The sequence below is a fragment of the Equus asinus genome, chromosome 2 (assembly GCF_041296235.1).
Source record: "Equus asinus isolate D_3611 breed Donkey chromosome 2, EquAss-T2T_v2, whole genome shotgun sequence".
Classification (NCBI taxonomy): Eukaryota; Metazoa; Chordata; class Mammalia; order Perissodactyla; family Equidae; genus Equus; species Equus asinus.
Window position 1 is genome coordinate 121276105 of NC_091791.1, and position 19021 is coordinate 121295125.

Here is a 19021-nt window from a genome sequence, read left to right on the forward strand (position 1 = left end):
AACAGGGAGGGGGCCGTTAGCAGAAGACTGAAAGCAGAACTCTGAGGCTCATGTACAGAAGCATAGAAACGGAGCAGGTCTCATCTAAATACAAATCTGTGCCGGCTCTGGGGAAAAGGAGTAGGCATACTCCAGCCTGCCTCCTGCTGAATGCTGCTCCAACTCTGGATGGGACACAGAGAGTAGCTCTAATCCTAGATAAGACACATCAAGCAACTCCGACCCTGGACAAGACATGAGAGGCTGCTCTGACCCCAGACAGGACATGCAGCGCAGCCCCAACCACAGACAAGACACATGGGGCACCCACGTTGTTCCGAGAAGGAAAGAACACCAGTCAGGATGGAGAAGAACACTGAATGGAAGAAGCAGTCAATCACTCCTCCCAGAACTGGGCCCCAGACTAGGCATGGGTGTGGAAGTGCACAGAGCATCAGGTTACCAAAGCCCTGGTATGCTGGCTAGGGAACCACAAAGGGAACCCCAGGGCACTGGAAAGCCCCAGGGGCAGTGTGGAGAGGAAGAAGCTCCCAAGAGCAAGTCCACAAAGTTGCTCATGAGTGTCAGGCCCCCCCACAAGCTGTAGGTGATGGATCTGATCCTCTCATACCGTCCCTTGAGCCCACAGCCAGATCCCAGACTGCACGGGTAGCACACAGAGGACAGATCAAAACGGCACTGCAGAGGCTCTGAGAACAGAATTGATACTGAATCACAAACCAAACAAGGCAGGTTGGAACTGCAGCCTAAAATTGAACCATGTTGTTTGCCTGCTAAAATGAAAAATTAGCATTCACCTAGGATTTACCCATGGTCCTAGATCATTACATCCAAAACATGCAGCCGCAATGCAAACTACTCAGCACACAAAGAACCAAGAATGTCCTGACTCCTACGGGAAAAGATAAGCAACAAGGCAGGTGTTGCAATTCTCATATCAGACCAAGTGGATTTCAAAATAAGACAGGTAAAGAGAGACACAGAGGGACAATATATAATGATCAAAGGGACACTTCATCAAGAAGAAATAACGCTTGTAAATATCTATGCACCCAACACAGGAGCACCAAGATTCATAAAGCAACTATTAACAGACCTAAAGGAAGATGTTAAAAACAACACAATAATAGTAGGGGACCTCAACACCCCACTCACATCAATGGACAGATCATCCAGACAGAAAATCAACAAGGAAATAGTGGAGCTGAATGAAAAACTAAAACAATTGGACTTAATAGACATATATAGATCACTCCACCCTGAAGGAGCTGAATACACATTCTTCTCAAGTGCACATGGAACATTCTCTAGGATAGACCATATGTTGGGAAACAAGACAAGCCTCTACAAATTTAAAAAAATTGAAATAATAACAAGCATCTTCTCAGATCATAGTGCTATAAGGCTAGAAATTAATTACAAGAAAAAAGCTGAGAAAGGCACAAAGATGTGGAGACTAAACAACACACTACTGAACAAGCAATGGATCATTGAAGAAATTAAAGAAGAAATAAAAAAATACCTGGAAACAAATGAAAATGATAGCATGCCACACCAACTCATGTGGGATACAGCAAAAGCTGTATTAAGAGGAAAATTCATCGCAATACAGGCACATTTTAACAAACAAGAAAAATTCCAAATAAGCAACCTTAAAGCACACCTAACTGAACTAGAGAAAAAAGAACAAATGAAGCCCAAAGTCAGTAGAAGGAAAGAAATAATAAAAATCAGAGCAGAAATAAATACTATTGAAACGAAAAAGGCAGTAGAAAGGATCAATGAGACAAAGAGCTGGTTTTTTGAGAAGATAAATAAAATTGACAAACCACTAGCCAGACTTGCAAAGAAAAAAAGGGAGAAAGCTCAGATAAACAAAATCAGAAATGAGTGAGGAGAAATAACAACAGACTCTGCAGAAATACAACAGATTATGAGAGAATAGTACAAAAAACTATATGCCAACAGAATGGATAACCTAGAGGAAATGGATAAATTCCTGGACTCCTACAATCTCCCAAAGCTCACTCAAGAAGAGGCAGACAATTTGAACAGACCAATCACAAGGAAAGAGATTGAAACAGCAATCAAAAACATCCCAAAGAATAAAACCCCAGGACCAGATGGCTTTCCTGGGGAATTCTACCAAACTTTCAGAGAGGATTTAATACCTATCCTTTTCAAGCTATTCCAAAAAATTAGGGAAGATGGAACACTTCCTAACACATTCTATGAGGCCAACATCACGCTGATACCAAAACCTGACAAGGACACCACGAAAAAAGAGAACTACAGGCCAATATCACTGATGAACATAGATGCAAAAATTCTAAACAAAATTTTGGCAACCAGAATTCAGCAATTCATCAAAAGAATCATACATCAGGATCAGGTGGGATTCATACCAGGGACACAGGGATGGTTCAACATCCACAAATCAATCAACGTGATACACCACATCAACAAACTGAGGAATAAAAACCACATGATCATCTCAATAGATGCAGAGAAGGCATTTGACAAGATCCAACAGCCATTTATGATAAAAACTCTGAACAAAATGGGCATAGAAGGAAACTACCTCAACATAATAAAGGCCATATATGACAAACCCATAGCCAACATCATACTCAATGGGCAAAAACTGAACCCCATCTCCCTGAAAACAGGAACAAGACAAGGATGCCCTCTATCACCACTCTTATTTAACATAGTACTGGAGGTCCTGGCCAGAGCAATCAGGCAAGAAAAAGGAATAAAAGGAATCCAAATAGGGAGTGAAGAATTGAAACTCTCGCTGTTTGCAGACGACATGATCTTATATATAGAAAACCCCAAAGAATCCATTGGAAAACTGTTAGAAGTAATCAACAACTACAGCAAAGTTGCAGGGTATAAAATCAATTTGCATAAATCAGTAGCATTTCTATACTCCAGTAATGAACCAACAGAAAAAGAACTCAAGAATACAATACCATTCACAATCGCAACAAAAAGAATAAAATACCTTGGGGTAAATTTAACTAAGGAAGTGTAGGACCTATATAATGAAAATTACAAGGCCTTCCTGAGAGAATTGGATGACGACATAAGGAGATGGAAAGACATTCCATGTACATGGATTGGAAGAATAAACATAGTTAAAATGTCCATTCTACCTAAAGCAATCTACAGATTCAACGCCATCCCAATCAGAATCCCAATGACATTCTTTACAGAATTAGAACAAAGAATCCTAAAATTCATATGGGGCAACAAAAGACCCCAAATTGCTAAAGCAATCCTGAGAAAAAAGAACAAAACGGGAGGCATCACAATCCCTGACTTCAAAACATACTACAAAGCTACAGTAATCAAAACAGCATGGTACTGGTACAAAAACAGGTGCACAGATCAATGGAACAAAATTGAAAGCCCAGAAATAAAACCACACATCTATGGACAGCTTATCTTTGACAAAGGAGATGAGGGCATACAATGGAGAAAAGAAAGTCTTTTCAACAAATGGTGCTGGGAAAACTGGAAAGCCACATGTAACAGAATGAAAATTGACCATTCTTTTTCACCATTCACCAAAATAAACTCAAAATGGATTAAAGACCTAAAGGTGAGACCTGAAACCATAAGGCTTCTGGAAGAAAACGTAAGCAGTACACTCTTTGACATCAGTATTAAAAGGATCTTTTCAGACACCATGCCTTCTCAGAGAAGGGAAACAATAGAAAGAATAAACAAATGGGACTTCATCAGATTAAAGAGCTTTTTCAAGGCAAATGAAAACAGGATTGAAACAAAAAAACAACCCACTAACTGGGAAAAAATATTTGCAAGTCATATATCTGACAAAGGCTTAATATCCTTAATATATAAAGAACTCTCGCAACTCAATCACAAAACATCAAACAACCCAATCAAAAAATGGGCTGGAGACAGGAACAGACATTTCTCCAAAGAAGATATACTGATGGCCAATAGGCACATGAAAAGATGCTCATCATCGCTGATCATCAGGGAAATGCAAATCAAAACTACACTAAGATATCACCTTACACCCGTTAGAATGACAAAAATATCTAAAACTAATAGCAACAAATGTTGGAGAGGTTGCTGAGAAAAAGGAACCCTCATACACTGCTGGTGGGAATGCAAACTGGTGCAGCCACTATGGAAAACAGTATGGAGATTCCTCAAAAAACTAAAAATAGAACTACCATACGATCCAGCCATCCCACTACTGGGTATTTATCCAAAGAGCCTGAAGTCAGCAATCCCAAAAGTCCTGTGCACCCCAATGTTTATTGCAGCACTGTTTACAATAGCCAAGACGTGGAAGCAACCTAAGTGCCCATCAACAGACGAATGGATAAAGAAGATGTGGTACATATATACAATGGAATACTACTCAGCTGCAAAACAGAACAAAATCATTCCATTTGCAATAACATGGATGGACCTTGAGAGAATTATGTTAAGTGAAATAAGCCAGCAAGAGAAAGATAATCTGTGTATGACTCCACTCATATGAGGAATTTAAAACTATGGACCAAGAACAGTTTAGTGGATACCAGGGGAAAGGTGGGGTGGGGGGTGGGCACAAAGGGTGAAGTGGTGCACCTACAACATGACTGACAAACATTAACGTACAATTGAAATTTCACAAGATTGTAACCTATCAATAACTCAATTAAAAAAAAAAAAGATAAGCAACAGATACCAATGCTGAAATAACACAGATGTTACAATTATGTACCAGACTTCAAAGCAACTACTATAAAAATGCTCTAACAAACAATAACACTCCCAAACAGAAAGAAAAGATTGAAATCCAGCCAAAAAAAAAAAGATATCTTTATACAGGCATGCACTGCACCATGACATTTCAGTTAGCAATGGACCACATATATGACCATGGTCCCATAAGATCAGTACCGTAGAGCCTAGGAGTGAAGTAGGCTATACCATCTAGGTGTGTGTAAGTACAATCTGCGATGTTCACAGGACAAAATCTCCTAATGACAACTTTCTCAGAACGGATCCTGTCACTAAGCGACGCGTGACTGTATAAAGAACAAAATGAAAATGTCAGAATTAAAAAATACCATACTCAAATTTTAAAAACTGCCTACATGAGCTCAAGAGCAGAGGAAAGATTCAGTGAACTTAAAGACAGAACAACTGGAATTGTCTAATCTGAACAACAGAGAGAACAAAGACTGAAAAAATCGAAGAGCCTCAGGGACTTCTAGGACAAGAGAAACGATCTAACATTTGTGTCAGAATGCAAGATGGACAGCAGAAAGTGGGCAGTACTGAAAAAGAGTTGAAAACAATGACTGAGAACTTCCCAAATTTTGCAGACTTTTGTCCACAGATCCAAGAAGCTCAATGAAAGCCAAACAGGGTGTATCTGAAGAAATCCAAGACTGGTATACACTAAAGACAAGGGAAAAATATCTTGAAAACAGCCAGAGAAAAATAGCTCATTACCTGAAGAAGAGCAATGTGAATGCCTGTGGATTTCTCCTTGGAAACCAGGGACCCTGGGGAAGTGGAATGATACTTGTTAAGTCTGAAAGAAAAGAAGGGTCGACCCAGAATCCTACCTCAATCGAAAATATCCTTTAGGGATGAACATGAAATAAGGACATTCTCAGATAAAGAAAAACTAAGAGAACTCACAGACAGAAGACTAATGAAGCTCTTCAGATATAAGTGAAATGCTACCAGGAGGTCACTGGGGACATGAAGAATGAAACAAAAGTGACAGAAAGGTAAATACTACAGAACAGATGATTCCCTCCACAGCTCTTTAAAAGATGTTTGGGGAGAGTGACATCAGCATCATGGTGGAGTGAGCTCCTCCCTTAGACTCTCCCCGCTAAGATACAATAAAAAGAACATTCACAAACCAACACGGGACATTCACACAACACAATAGACATCTAAGAGACCCACAGAGCCATACCTCTGAAGGTGGAGGTGCTGGACCCCCAGAAGGAAGCAGAAGGAGGTAAGGGGATCTCCTCTCCTTCCCCAGCAGCGATCTAGGGTGTAGGACTGCATGCAACTCTGCAAGGAGACGGGGAGGGGTAGCTCTCCAAGGGAACACCTTTGCTCTCCAACCTGCCTCCCAACTATGGGAAAGCCCCACACAGGGGAGGCCAAGCAATTGTCAGGGTGTCTTCATCAAGCCAGCACCTGAGGAGGGCAGACAGCGAGGGAAAAGTGAGAACATCCTTGTGATCACGCAGGTGAAAGGAAGCACACCTTCCCCACCTGGGGCACCAGCTTGGTGGGGCAGAGCAAGGGACCCCCACCAGAGTGCATGCCCATACCTTTGTAAAGTAGCAGCGGCCAGCGGGCAATCACAAACATGCCCCATCAGCGTTTCCAAAGGACAGGCATACATGCCAGGATAGCAGCAGGCTCAGAATACACAGCTCCTGCTTACCCCCGGTGGCAGCAGATAGAATCTGTGACCAGATACTTCCACTATGCAAAGGCACAAGTCCACCCCATCAAACAGCATGAAAACGTATATTAATACTCCAGATCAGAAGGAAAATGACAAGCACCCAGAAACCAATCCTGAAGGCACAGAAATTTACAATCTCAATGACAGAGAATTCAAAACAGCTACCATAAAAACTTCAATGAGGGACCAGCCTGGTGATGTGATGCAGAAGTTAAGTTCGCACGTTCCGCTTCGGCGGCCTGGGGTTTGCTGGGTCGGATCTTGGTTGCAGACCTATGCGCCGCTTGTCAAGCCATGCTGTGGCAGGCGTCCCACATATAAAAAGTAGAGGAAGATGGGCATGGATGTTAGCTCAGGGCCATTCTTCCTCAGCAAGGAGGAGGATTGGTGGCAGATGTTAGCTCAGGGCTAATCTTCCTCAAAAAAAAGAAAAACTCAATGAGTTACAAGAAAATTTGGAAAGGCAGCTCAATGAAATCAGGAAGAAAATGAACGAACAGAGGGAATTCTTCACAAAAGAGATTGAAACTATAAAGAAAATCCAATCAGAAATGGTGGAGATGAAAAACACTATGAATGAAATAAAGAAAAATCTGGAGTCCCTGAATAACACAACTGCTATTATGGTGGACAGAATTAGCAGCTTGGAGGACAGAAATATAGAAATGCTTCAGATGGCGGAGAGACACTAAGAACAAAAAGAAATGAAGAAATTCTCCGAGAAATATCCAGCTCAACTAGGAAATGCAACATGAGGATAATAGGTATTCCAGAGTGCAAAGAGAGGGAGAAAGGAGCAGAAAGCTTGTTCAAAGAATTAATAACTGAAAACTTCCTAAACCTGGGGAAGGAGCTGGAATTACAAGTAAAAGAAGCTAATAGAACTCCTAATTATATCCATGTAAGAAGACCTTCTCCAAGGCATATATTAGTAAAACTGGCAAAAGTCAATGACAGAAAAAATACTAAGGGCAGCAAGGCAGAAGAAAATAAAATACAAAGGAACTCTTATCAGGATGTCAGGGGATTTCCCAGGAGAAAACTTACAGGACAGGAGAGAGTAGAATGATATATTCAAAATTCTGAAAAACAGAAACTTTCAGCCAAGAATACTCTAGCCAGTGAAATTATCCATCAGATATGATGGAGAATTAAAAAACTTCCAGATAAACCAAAGCTGAGGGAGTGCATCACCACAAGGCTCCCCACTCCACACACAAGAAATGATCTAGAAGTCCCTCATACCTGGATAAAAAAGGGTTTACAGATCTTTGAGCAAGGAGATAACCCGGCAGACAACATCAGAAAATTGCACCTCTCTGTCAGGACAGGTTAGCAAACACTTAATTGTAACAATAAAGATAAAGGGAAGGAAAATAACAAAAATAAATATAATCTCATCACAAACTGACAACACAAAAAGGAGTAAGTTGTGACAATAATAACTTAGAAGAGGAAAAGAAAAGGGATGGGACTTGCTCTGGCTAAGAAAATAAGAGCCTGTCAGAAAATGGACTATCTCATCTATGAGATTTTTTACACAAACCTCACAGTAACCACTAAACAATCAAAACAGACACAAATGATAAATAAAGAGAAAACTATCATAGAGAACTACCAAACTAAATTGGCAGTGTGAAATAAATGAGATGAGAAATAACAGAAATACAGATTAACCAGAGAACAAGTGATATAATGGCAGCAGTAAGCCCTCATAAATCCATAATCACTCTAAATATAAATGGATTGAATTCTCCAATAAAAACAAAGAGAGTGGCCAGACAGATTAAAAAACAAGACGCAACAATATGCTGCTTCTACGAAACACATTTCAGCTCTAAAGACAAACACAGGCTCAGAGTGAAGGGATTGAAGATGACACTCCAAGCTAATGGCAAACAAAAGAAAGCAGGTGTTGCCATACTTGTATCAGACAAAGTAAACTTCAAGATAAAACGGAATAAGAGACAAAGAGGGACAGTATATAATGATCAAAGGGACACTGCACCAGAAAGACAGAACACTTATAAATATCTATACACCCGACACAGAAGTACCAAAGTACATAAAGCAACTACTAACACACCTAAAAGGAGATTTAAACAGCAACATAATAACAGTAGGGGACCTTAACACCACACTTTCATCAATGGATAGATCATCCAGACAGAAAGGCAACAAGGAAACAGTGGATTTAAATAACAGTGGACTTAATAGGTATATTTAGAACACTCTATCCAAAAATAGCAGAATATACATTTTTCTCAAGTGCACATGCAACATTCTCAAACATAGACCATATGTTGGGAAACAAGGCAAGCCTCAACAAATTTAAGGTTGAAATCATATCAAGCATCTTTTCCAACCACAATGCTATGAAACTAGAAATCAACTACAAGAAAAAAGCCGGAAAAGTGACAAATAGGGGGAGACTAAACAACATGCTACTGAACAACCACTGGATCACTGAAGAAATTAAAGAGGAAATCCAAAAATATCTGGAGACAAATGAAAATGAAAAGATATCATCCCAACTCATATGGGATGCAGCAAAAGTGGTCATAAAAGGGAAATTCATAGCAATACAGGCCCACCTTAACAAACAAGAAAAAGCTCAAATAAGCAATCTTAAACTACACCTAACAGAATTAGAAATACAAGAAAAAACAAACCCCAAAGTCAGTAGAAGGAAGGAACTAATAAAAATTAGTGCAGAAATAATGAAGTTGACACCAAAAAAAAAAGCAGAAAGGATCAAAGACACAAAGAGCTGGTTTGTTGAGAAGATAAACAAAATCGACAAACCCTTAGCCAGACTCACTAAGACAAAAAGAGAGAAGTCTCAAACCAATAAATTAGAAATGGAAGAGGAGAAATTACAACAGATACCACAGAAACACAAAGGATTATGAGAGAATACTAAGAAAAGCTATATGCCAACAAAGTGGACACTCTACAAGAAACAGACAAATTCTCAGACTCATTCAACATCCCAAAACTGAATCAAGAAGAAATAGAGAATCTGAATAGACAAATCACAAGACGTTGAAACAGTAATCAAAAACCTCCCCCAAATAAAAGTCCAGGACCAGATGGTTTCTCTAGAAAATTCTACCGAACATTAAAAGAAGATTTAATACCTATCCTTCTCAAACTATTCCAAAAAGTGGAAGAAGACAGAACACTTCCTAACACATTTTACGAGGCCAACATCACCATGATTCCAAAGCCAGACAAGGACAACATTAAGAAGGAGAACTACAGGCCAATATCACTGATGAATACAGATGCAAAAATCCTCAACAAAATGTTGGCAAACCGAATACAACAATACATTAAAAGGATCACACATCGTGATCGAGTGGGATTTACACCAGGGATGCAGGGGTGGTTCAAGATCTGCAAATCAATCAATGTGATACACCACATTAATAAAATGAGAGATAAAAACCACATGATCATCTCAATAGACGCGGACAAAACATTCGACAAGACGTAACATCCATTTACCATAAAAACTCTCAATAAAATGGTTATAGAAGTAAAGTACCTCAACATAATAAAGGCCATATATGACAAACCCACAGCCAACATCACACTCAATGGGGAAAAACTCAAAGCCATCCCTCTGAGAACAGGAACGAGACAAGGGTGCCCACTCTCACCACTCTTATTCAACACAGTACTGGAGGCTTTGGCCAGAGCAATTTGGCAAGAAAAGGAAATAAAAGGGATCCAAATTGGCAATGAAGAAGTGAAATTCTCACTGTCTGCAGATGACGTGATTTTATATATGGAAAATCCTAAGGAATCCAATAGAAAACTCTCAGAAATAATCAACAACTACAGCAAAGTTGCAAGGTATAAAGTAACTTACAAAAATCAGTGGCATTTCTATACTCTAATAACAAACTAACCAAAAGACCACTCAAGAAGACAATCCCATTGACAATCGCAACAACAGCAACAACAAAAATATCTAGGAATAAATTTAAGCAAGGAGGTGAAAGACCTATATAATGAAAACTACAAGAATTTCCTGAAAGAAACTGATGGCAACATAAAAAGATGGAAAGACGTTCCTTGCACAAGGATTGGAAGAATAAACATAGTTAAAATGTCCATACTACCTAAAGCAATCTACAGATTCAATGTAATTCCAATCAGAATCCCAATGACATTCCTCAAAGAAACAGAACAAAGAATCCTAAAATTCATAGGGGGCAACGAAAGACCCTGAATTGCTACAACAATCCTGAGAAAAAAGAACAAAGCTGGTGGCATCACAATTCCTGACTTCAAAATATACTACAAAGCTACTGTAATCAAAACAGCATGGTATTGGTACAAAAACAGGCAAACAGATCAATGGAACAGAATTGGAAGCCCAGTAATAAAACTTCACATCTAAGGGCAGATAATCTCCGACAAACGAGCCTGAGAACATACAATGGAGAAAGGAAAGTCTCTTCAACAAATGCTGCTGGGAAAACTGGACAGCCACCTGTAAAAGAATGAAAACAGACCATTCTCTTACACCATCCACAAAAATAAAATCAAAATGGATCAAAGATTTAAAGGTAAGACCTGAAACCACAAGGCGTCTAGAAGAAAATACAGGTAGTACACTCTTTGACATTAGTCTTAAAAGGATCTTTTCAGACACCGTGTCTCCTCGGACAAGGGAAACAACAGAAAGAATAAACAAGTGGGACTTATCAGACTAAAGAGCTTCCACAAGGCAAGGGAAAACAGGATTGAAATGAAAAGACAACTCACCAATTGGGAAAAAATATGTGCAAATCATGTATCCGACAAAGGGTTAATCTCCACAATACACAAAGAACTCACACAACTCAACAAAACATCAAACCACCCGATCAAAAAATGGGCGGAGGATATGAACAGACATTTCTCCAAAGAAGATACATGGATGGCACATAGGCACATGAAAAGATGCTCATCATCACTGATCATCAGGGAAATGCAAATGGAAACTACACTAAGATATCACCTTAAATCTGTTAGAATGGCTATAATAACCAAGACAAAAAATAATAAATGCTGGAGAGGTTGTGGAGAAAAAGGAACCCTCATACACTGCTGGTAGGAATGCAAACTGGTGCAGCCACTATGGAAAACAGTATGGAGATTTCTCAAAAAATTAAAAATAGAAATGCCATACGACCCAGCCATCTCACTACTGGGTATCTATCCAAAGAACTTGAAATCAGCAATTCAAATAGACTCACGTACCACTATGTTCAGTGAAACATTATTCACAAGAGCCAAGACATGCAAGCAACCTAAGTGTCCATTAACTGATAAGTGGATAAAGAAGATACGGTGTGTATAAATACATATATACATATATATATATATATACAACGATTCCATCGTATATACAATGATTACCACTCAGCCATAAAAAGTGATAAAATCGTCCCATTCACAAAAACATGGATGGACCTTGAGGGTATTACGTTAAGTGAAACAACACAGATAGAGAAAGACAAACTCAGTATGATTTCTCTCAGATGTGGAAAATAAACACATGGACAAAGAGAACAGATTAGTGGTTACCAGGGGGAAGGGGAGTCGGGGGTGGGCACAAAGGGTGAAGGGGCGCAGCTATGACTGACAAAAAATAATGTACAACTGTAATTTCACAATGTTGTAAACTATCATAACCTCAATAAAAAAATGTTTTTAAAAAGATTGAAATAAATAAATAAATGCTCTCTCATGTTCATTTTCACAAGTCAACTGAAATACTCTGAAAGAAGCACTCTCAGAACAATTCCAATTATTACATTTATTGCTGATTTAGGCAAATGTTTCAAACCATGTATTGCTGTTTTCAGGAAAATAGTAACTATCTTTTCGATAAATGCACTAAAACAAATCAAATAAATGGCCTAATATATACCAATCCATTCACTTTGAAAATAACAAGTCAAAAGACAGATTATAACTAAATAATTTCATTTTAAAAATATTCAAATAATTAAAATCTGTGTTCAATTAGAATTGCTAAAAAACTCAACAAGTTTAAATTTCAGGGAAGTACTTGATTTAAATCACAAATCAAAACCAAATATTAAACCATCAAAGTTTCTTCTATCAACACATCAAATGAAAAATTTAGCTTCTTACCAGACAGCTGCTAAATTGGAGTGCAAATGTAAACTATGAGGAAACCTCGAGGACCTGGCTGTCCAGTACTGACGGATCACATGCTGTTCTAGCCAGCTTCGGGCATCTGGCTCATCTACTGGAAGAAAATTTAATAAGTTTAAGTTATAAGAGCTAACAAAAAAACACAATCAACTTTGCCACAATATCTGGACTGAACGGTTCCTTTCAAACATTCAACTGAAAAAGCTCTTTAAAAGCTACCTGGCAATGTCTATAAACATAAGCATTTATTTAAAACCATATAAATATTGAGAGATACATACAAAATTCAATTAAATGCCATTGGCTAAAAAGTAAAAAGAAAAATATTATTCAATTTTAAAATAACCCCATGAATAAAAAGACACAAACAGTATACTTGAATGGTTCAATAATCATGAAAGAAATTAAAAGGGTAACCAGAGATGTTCCTAAGCACCCCCAAACCAGTACCAGGGTTTGAAGGATTAGATATCTTATACAGGTTGTTCAAGAAAAAGGGAAAGCTGCCTAACGTTCTATGAGGCTAATATAATTTTGCTTCTAAAACCAGATAAAGACACGATAGGAAAAGTAATTCACTAAAGAATAAAGATGGAAAATACTAAATTAAAAAACAGCTAATCCAATCCAATAATGAAGTAAAAAATAGCAGGAAGATCAAGGAAGTTTAGCACAGGAATTCAAGGGTGATTCACTATCAGAAAACCTGTCAATATAGTAATAGAGTAAAATTATAGGATTATCTCACAGATAAAGATTAGCATTTGATAAAGTTTAATATTTATTTGTGATTTAAAAACTCCCAGAAAAACAGGAATAGAAGGAAATTGTCTTAATTTGATAAAGGCCGCATACTCAGAACCTATACCAAAAACCATCACACTTAATGGAGGAATTTCAGAGTCAGTCCTTTTAGGATGAAACCCATATACCAGGAAATCCACTCCCACTGCTACTGCTTCCCCTGCAGACTAGAGGGCTGGCCAGAAAAGAGACGTCGCTAACACATAATGAAGAAGATAAAAGCTATAAGAACTGGCAAAATTGTCAATATTTGCAGATGAGACTGATCATCTATTCAAAAAATCCAATGGAATCAACAAACTACTATAATTAATATGAGACTTCAGAAAGAATGTTGGGGGCTGGCCCCATGGCTGAGTGGTTAAATGTGTGCACTCCACTTTGGCAGCCTGGGCTTTGCTGGTTTGGATCCTGGGCACAGACCTACACACCACTCATTGAGCTATGCTGTGGTGGTTCCCACATAGAAGAACTGGAATGACTTAGAACTAGGATATACAACTATGTACTGGGGCTTTGGGGAGAAAAAAACAAAAGAAGGAAAAAAAGGAGGAAGATTGGTAACAGATATTAGCTCAGAGCCAATCTTCCTCAAAAAACAAAGAATGTTGGATATAATGATAAAAGGAATGTTCCATCCAGAGGAAATAACACTTATGAATATATATGCATCTAACACAGGAGAACCAAAGTACATAAAGCAAATATTAACAGACCTAAAGGGAGAAGCTGACAGCAATACAATAACAGTAGGAGACCTGAACACTCCACTTATATCAATGGACAGATCATCCAGACAGAAAGTCAACAAGGAAACAGTGGCCTTAAATGAAAACGTAGACCAGATGGACTTAACAGATACATAGAGAACATCACACAATGTTATAAACCATTACAACCTCAATAAAATAATTTTTTTAAAAAACAATGTTGCACATAAGAACAATGTACAAAAACCAAGAGTGTTTGCTTACAACAGCAACAAACAAAGCAAAAAAACAGCATTCACAACTATTAACATACAGAGAAATTAAAAAATACTTAAGATCTTTATAAAGAAAATTTCCAAAATCTAGTATGACAAAAAAGTAGAATAAATGTAGATGTTTTCATAGTAAAGATGTCAAATCTCCCTAAGTTAAATCTATAGATCCAATGCAATTCCAACAAAAATTTCAGCTGGATTTTTATAAAGGAACTTATCACACTGCTTCTAAAATATCTATGGAAGAATACAATTTCACATATAGCTAAGTCAATTTTGAAAAAGAGTAATGGAGGTGAGCAAGAAACTTGCCTTCTACCTGTAGGGACATATTACAAAGCCACGTAAATAAAAACAGCCTGTTTCTCAGCAACTCACAGTAAGGGAAGAGAATAGAATGTTCAGAAATAAATACACATATTGTGATACAATAATGGTAGAACCACAAAGCAATGTAGAAAGAAGGAACTATTCACTAGATGCTGCTGGAAAATCAGCTCACGACATGGGAGAAAAATAAGCCGGACCCTTTAATCTCACTTCATAGAGAAAAGTAGACCTAGTGGTAGTATGTACAAACAATGAAATAGTATTCAACCTTAAAAAGGAAGGAAATTCTGAAGACACCTGCTATAACAGTGATGAACTTTGAGGACATTGTGCTAAGTGAAACAAGCCAGTCATAAAAGGACAAATACTACAGTAGTCCCCTCTTATCCAAGGGTAATATGTTCCAAGACCCCAAGCGGATGCCTGAAACCACGGAGAGTAACAAACCTTGTACATACTATGTTTTTTCCTATACATACATACCTATGATAAAGTTTAATTTGTAAGTTAGGCACAATATGAGATTAACAACAATAATAATAAAATAGAACAATTGTAACAATATACTGTAATAAAAGTTACCATAGAGCTTAACAAAAAGAAAAAAGAGGATCTGGTGGTCACCAAAAACCAAAACCTAAGGTAATAAATAAAGCAAACAGGGGCCAGCCTGGTGGTGCAGTGGTTAAGTTTGCACGTTCCGCTTTGGCAGCCCGGGGTTCGCCAGTTCAGATCCCGGGTGCAGACACGGCACCGCTTGTCAAGCCATGCTGTGGCAGGCATCCCGCATCTAGAGTAGAGGAAGATGGGCATGGATGTTAGCTCAGGGCCAGCCTTCCTCAGCAAAAACAGGAGGATTGGTGGCAGATGTTAGCTCAGGGCTAATCTTCCTCAAAAAAAAAAAAAAAAACCAAACAGAAGGAAAACACAGGAGAATGCTTTTGTAGGGAAAAATATCAAGACCCAAATATTAATCACATCATGAAAAACTCACAGGTTTGAGTACAAAAAATGTTTTTAAAAAATCACAGATTCTGTTCGAAGGAGATCATGAAAAATGTTAATAGTCAAGTGACTCACCAGAAGATAACTGCAACGTCTAAAGCCCAGGAATTAATATCTAGATATACCAAGAACGCTGAAGGGTGGGGGTGAGCAGGAAGGACATGAAACCCAGAAGGAAAACAAGCAAAGGAGGTCAATGAGCACTTCACAGAAGGGGTAGGACTGAGGCACCTGAGGGACCAAATGGATTTCGCCAGAGCAGTCAAGACAAATGGAAATGAAAACCACAGGGGCCCACAGACGGGTGGATCTTATCAAGTAGGGATGAGACTGTGGGTCAGGTAAATATATGGGCATGGCACTAGGCAGAGCAGGTGACAGCAGCTCGGGGCCCGTCCACAAGGGAAGTGATAATAGAAATGTGGTGTTGCAAACTGAAGAACACTAAGCAGCAGTCAGGAGGGAGAGAAGAGATGCTCATAGGGTGATATGGACAGATTTAAAACAGTTAAATGAAAAGAGGAACAGAACAAAGTTTACACATAGCATAACACCAGTATGTAATTAAAAACAAAAGATACCAACCAACACAACGTGTTTTACAAGAACTCAGCATTTGTAAGAACATAGATAGCAAAGACATTAGAGCAGGTGCCTGCAATGGGGCTGGGAGAGAAAGGGAAAGGGGGTGAGAATCAGAAAGAGCATAAGAGAAGAAATAAACTGAACTAAAAGGCCCTGCACAGACTAGTGATGACAGTGTGCTCTAAACGCTCTGAACACTCTGCCCTGAAAGTCCAATTCGAGAATTAAAAAGAAAAGAAAGAGAAAACAAAATCAGAAAATCATTAGGATATTAAGTCAACTTTAACTACATCTTGTGCATTTGGCAAGGTTCGAGTACAGTGAAGAGGGCCTGGTCACAGACCCCAGGTTCTGAGGTGAGCTTCATGGTTGCAGGACCACAGCAAAACCATTGTAACCAGGGCTTTGTTTCCTTATCTGCAAAAGGAGAAGCAGGATTAGATGTTCTAATTTCTAACACTGCTTCCAGCTCTTTCTGGATTCTACCAACTCAGAGTTCTTCACTAAAACTGAAAAAGCAGACATTCAAACTTAAAATTAAATAGTATAGATCTTTTCCTTTTACTTAGTTACTAATTTTAGCAAAGTCAATCATTCTCCAATAAAAAATAAACTAAAACATTTAGGACTAACAAAGTTCTCAGAACTATAAAAAAAAGAACAAAATTATACTCTAACTCCCTTTACAACATTAATTTTATAGTGCAACTTCTTAGGCACTACAGAGGAAAGGTCGACTAATAGTTTAAAAAGATTTGTTTCATATGGATGGGAGAGCTTACCGATATCTCAAATCACATGGAACCATTCTCAAAATGTGTCTTTCCTCCTAGAGAGTTCTATTAGAGAATGCTGCCAGCATCCAAGAACACACACCTTTCCAGTTGACACGAGGCCCTGGTTTCCTGTTTTGATCTTGTGCTTCTAAAGGCGTCCTGTCCACCTGAATCCCAGAGTCCTCTCTGCTTAAGGGCTGTTGATCATCTTCGCCTTCACTTTCTTCAGACCAATTCTGATCGAAAAAAGGAAAACACCTTACTCTTTGAGTGTATAACAACTGGAGCTATTTAGATTAAAAGATTAAGAAAATTTCAGAAGAAAATCCAAAACTATACCAAATGAAACTTTTTTCTAAATGTCTTGAAAGTTACTATTACAGGATGGAATTATTTTTGGTGGCAAAAAATCCCAAGGTTCACAGCTCCTTCAGGGATACTTATTCACTCCAACTTCCTAGTACTAATGCTTCGGTACAAGATTTTAATAAATCTTCCATAAGAAACTACTCTAGTTTAGTGGAGTGTTCCTGTTTTAGTTAAGTTGTAGTAGGGCAGAAGGACCCATAGAAATCATCTATATCACAAGGCATGTATTAATATTGGCACTTACTGGTGTGTCTGCATTTGGACCAAGGTCAATTTCTTCACCTTCCATCAAGTATTTTCCCCAATCAAAATCATCTTTCTTTTCTAAAATGTAACAGAAAAATCTCATCAGCTTTATCAAAAATATGTAAAAAACCAAACCAAACCAAACCAACCCAAAACTATAGGAAAAAAGTCAAACAAAACTCAAAATGCATTTGAGAAATGCAAGTACAAAAATACTGAAACACTCAATAAATCGATATCCTAATACATTTTAAATTTTAATTTTTTATCTTGAAAGGTGATTTTTCTCTTTATATAACTGAAAATACTTTAACTTACAAAGTCAGAATTTGTTTTAAATGAAAATTTGCAATTGCAATTCCATCTAAAGCAACAAATATTTTAGTTTCATAGATTTTTACAACTTTTTAGAAAATCTAATGCTAGTAAATAAGTAATAAAACCAATTTCCCTTTTATTTGTTATATATTAAAGCATTTGTTAACGTACCCACTTCTTTATCTCTTGGTGTTTCCACATAATTGCTGTTTGAAGGAGAATCAGACAGACACAGAAGAAGTGACAGTATGGAGTAATGTGCATCTGTCTTTAAAACAAAAAGTGAAGAATATGAGTCACTGAGGTTGGTGAGAGCTTTCTAAACCAGTCTGAGTAAAGAAAAGATAACTGGATGACAGTTACGTCAATTGTTTTCCTGGTTTGAGAAAACATGAATTATACCTAAATAAATCCTAATCTCTAAACGTTTTTTATAGTTCAAATGTGTACACACAAGGGACCCGTGAAAAATGCAGTATCTGAATCATAATGAAGAATTGTCAGACAAACCTAAATTGAGGGACAAGCTACCAAATAACTGGTTTGTGCTCTTAAAAATGTCAAAGTCAAGAAAATGAAAGGCTGAGGACTGTTCTAGATGAAAGGATACCAACTGGTAAACTGAGCAAAGGGAAGAGGAGTTTCTTCAACTATTCTTCAACTGTTAAGTTTGGTTTAAACTTAAAACATATTTTAAAAATCACATTTCAAAAGCTACCAGAAAATAAAAAAACCCCAAATGTGCTAAAGGTCATAAACTATGCTTGGAAAGGAGAGAGGAGATAGCTTAAATTCAAGAACGGGAAGGGAAGTCTCTGACGGCTAAAGAGCAATAAGCTCTTCCATTATATGTTCTACAGTACTTCATGTACGTCTTTAGTGTTTATCATAATTATAATTAAGTAACTCTTTGGGCAGTGATGATCATTTCTCGTTTATTCTGTATTC

At 37.9% G+C, this 19021-nt stretch overlaps 1 protein-coding gene across 1 annotated transcript in view; it reads right to left on the reverse strand.

The window, feature by feature from the left end:
- LOC123276011 (cytoplasmic FMR1-interacting protein 1-like) overlaps positions 1–19021 on the reverse strand; it is a 177836-nt gene that overhangs the window by 149407 nt on the left and 9408 nt on the right. The window contains exons 4-7 of the mRNA XM_070497085.1: positions 18245–18341; positions 17754–17833; positions 17241–17376; positions 12632–12749 (exon numbers count right to left, since the gene is read on the reverse strand). The gene's annotated coding sequence lies outside the window, so the exon portion shown is untranslated. The remainder of the gene's footprint in view (positions 1–12631; positions 12750–17240; positions 17377–17753; positions 17834–18244; positions 18342–19021) is intronic.